The sequence below is a fragment of the Mesoplodon densirostris genome, chromosome 1 (genome assembly GCF_025265405.1).
Source record: "Mesoplodon densirostris isolate mMesDen1 chromosome 1, mMesDen1 primary haplotype, whole genome shotgun sequence".
Taxonomy (NCBI): Eukaryota; Metazoa; Chordata; class Mammalia; order Artiodactyla; family Ziphiidae; genus Mesoplodon; species Mesoplodon densirostris.
This window is the reverse complement of record NC_082661.1, coordinates 135,353,287-135,357,092: the sequence shown is the minus strand read 5'-3', so window position 1 is coordinate 135,357,092 and position 3,806 is coordinate 135,353,287.

Genomic DNA, 3,806 nt, shown 5'->3' with positions numbered 1-3,806 from the left:
AATAAACTAGTTATTCAATGTAAATATATAACCATTTAATTGTTTATTATCCCAAAAAGCTTCATTGAGTTTTCCTCTCTGGTCCAAATTAAGTTTATATAAATTTTAAGATTTAAGCAGATTTTTCTAAGCATCTGATCCCTCCTCAGATGGAATGTTCTAGTTTCAGACCTATGGTGATAAATGACTGGCTAGGATTCCTGATCACCTATCCAGTTGCCATGTTGATAGGGTCCAGCTTAAAATCTTTCCCAGATTCACTGCTTGTATTTTCCCAATCATATATTTAAATCCAAGGTTCTTCTATTCCTAACTTTAAGAAATCATAAAGTAAAATTTCCAGCTAAAGACAAAATTATGAATATTACTGTGCAGATAAAGTACTGTACACAATTGAAAAATTATAAAATTGCGAGGAAAATTGTTAATACTCTTGTAATAAACAAAATTCTTCTCTCAAGGAGCAGTATTTGGTATTCAGAGGTCATGGTAGTCAGTGTGCTAAATAAACAGCAGTGTATAGGATTAAAATATAGTTGAATGATTCTGGACATGGCTAGGAAGTACTGTACCTTTAGGACCCAAAGAATATGAATCGCAATTTTAGCATATGTTACGTATATTTTTTATCAACTCTGAGTGCTTCCTGAGGAGATTAAAGATAACCAGAGAATACAAGCTTAAACTCTCCTGCAGTCCATTCAGGGGAAAAGAATCAACATGGTTTGTTGAATGCTTTTGAAGCTATTTATCTAACTCTATTGCTACACAAATACTGACTTCTATTTTTAGGTACTGTAAGAAATAAGACAGGAAGCAAGGTCCTCAGAGACTCATTAGGACCATTAGAAAAATGCTTCTGGCAGCTCCTATCACAACAGCAGAAATAAATAAACTTTGTTCCTGGGACATTGATTCACCCTGTTTCTGCAACCCCATTTCCAAATGATGTATTACAGTTATTATAGTCACCTCTGTAAGACACTATGTACACAAAGTGTGAGAGCCTCCTCACCTAGCAGTTTGGGCTATTTCCTGATATATGAACCATTTGTCCTTGTCAGATTGTCCAAGGTGGAAGAATAAAGTTTAAATATGAAACACTTCTAGGCAACACAAGTATAGAAAAAGAAAATATTTTTTCTTACTTTCTCTTGCCACTAAGGTAAAAAAAAAATACTCCAAAAGAAAATGGAGGATAAAATGCCTTAAAAAGAAATATTACTTGTTTCATTTTTTAAAAAATGCTGTTTAATAGAGCATAAAGTGAAAATGCCAAAATCTGTTATTTGCAGGAAGTTGTGCTAAATAATAAAAATGTTCTAGAGATTTACAGCAGAAAGGAATATGACATTCTGTGTCAGCGGTAGAAAAAGCTGGAGGAACGTCACATTTATTTCTTTATTCAATGTAATATTACCTGCGTAACTTAAGTTTATGAATATTTAAAAATGAATGGGTATTATTGGACATTTTTCTCTGAGGAATCCCAGGAAATTCTAGCAGAACCGAATTTGGTATTTTGGATTGCATTTTACTATTTATATGTAAAATATGTGTTTACATGTTAAAAAGTAGTTACTAACTAAATTTTTGTTGTAGATTTTTTTACTCAGTCTTCAAGTTGTGATTGAGGGAAACTGTGACTTTATCAGTTCAGGTTTTTCTGTTCCAGAACAGTAACCCTAACGTTATGTCTAGAGGTATTATTGCCAGTTTTTTTATTATTCTCATTAATCCCTTTTTATTTATTTTGCATAACTTGTTGGAATAAATAATATTAATGTAATGCATTTGTTCCCCTAGATTGTAACTAACTTGGTCCATCAGCAAAAAAAAAAATAGTACTGGTTTAAGTCATTGTCTAGCAAGGAAACTGAAAGAATACTAAGTAATTCAATGAAAGGCATGTAAGCAGGGGATTTAAGTGCCAATATGCCTAGAAATGCTAGAAGTGCAAACAGTGGCTAGTGAGGCAATCCAGGGATTAGCAAACACAGGAAGCGGCATCCACTCTGAGGGATGGAAGGACAAAGGGAGGAGACAAAGTGACTTGAGCCCAGGATGTGTGGCCACTCAGCAGAAGCACAGGGAATCTGCTAGGGGGAGCTGGGACTATGGATGAGAAAGGGCCACTGCTCAAGAAGCTACTAATGCAGAGAGAGAAAGGGGCAGAACTGATCTGCTTTCTTCCTGACCCCTGTGCACCCCAATATCTTGCCGGTGCCTCTCAATGACGGAATCTTGGTTCATTGACAAGGAGGATGGGAAAACCTAGTTTGCATGAGACAGTACCCAATGAGGCAGACAAACAGAAAAATGCCTAGCACAATAATCAAACTCTGGAACTATTTTTTAACTACGTGGCAGAATTTTTTTATTGAAGTATAGTTGATTTACCATATTATATTAGTTTCAGGTGTACAGCACAGTGATTCAATAGTTTTACAGATTATAGTCCATTAAAAGTTATTACAAGATAATAACTGTAATTCTCTGTGCTGTATAACATATCCTTGTTGTTTATCATGGCAGATTAATTTAATAACCAGCAGGAAGAATACACACTTACAGAAAACTATCTAAACCAAATCAGGCAATAAGTATACCATTCAACTGAATTCTAATTGTAAAGCAAAAATATCTTACTACAGTGTAAAAACAGGAGTGATTCTATCAGAATAGAGACTTAAAATGGGCCTTGCCATCAACTTGATCAATATTAATAAAACAGATACATGTGCACACATGCACTCTAACATACACATATACACACAGTCATACTTCTCAGTTTTGTCACTGTGCTGCTGCTTTGTAAGACTATTAGTAACCACAATTATATTTATAAAATATCATTTGGATTTGCTATGTTGAAGACATTTTGCATTTCCCTAAAAAAGTACAGCTAATTCTTTTGTGGAAACATGCAATTTAGCAGAGTTGACAGAAGGAATCTAATAATAGGAGGTAGTTTGGACTAAATATTTATAAACTGCCTTATAACTCCAGGATTCTTTACGTGAAAGTATCTACAGAATTGATAATGGTTCTGTTCCTGAACATCAAAGTTATTTAGAGATTCCAAAGAAGTGCCTGTGAGGTGATTGGCAGTGTGTGAATTTAGGAAGGTATGTCATCACTAGTTGATAATTTGTAGAAATTTTGAGGTAAAACTAAAGTATTGGATTTTCCTTTTGCTACTGAAATGGTGTTTGAAACATATGTTTTCTTTCTTCCTGTATCTTGAATCTACCCAATTTGGAGATCCTGTTTTGTTTTGTTCTTTAGCCAAAATATTTATCATTGTCCTTATAAGCCATCATGAGATATTTGTTACAAAGAAATAGTCACTGCTGCCATTAGCCTTGTCAGAGCTAACACTAGAAATTCTGCTTCTAGGATTTATCTTTCTAGAACATTTATTAAGACATTTTCGGACCACATAATTTTGAAGTACTCATTGAAGTGAGAGACAAAAAATTTAAGGAGAAAAAATATCTAAGAATAATCACTTATTTAGTAGCCCTTAAAATAATTCTAAACAGCTAATCCCATAATTTTGCCACGTGTACCTACTATTTATAGAAACTAACCTTTCATAAATGTACACTTTAAAAATAAGTCAAAATGGCTTAATTCAAATCAAGCATTATCATTTAAACTCCACATAGTTCATATATTTATATACAATCATGAGATAACTGATTCTCTCATTTTCCTCAAAATATTTTCAGCCTATCACATAGTTTACTTTCAATGTAACTTTCTATCACCAGTACTAAAAGAAAAAACAGCAACTGAACTAA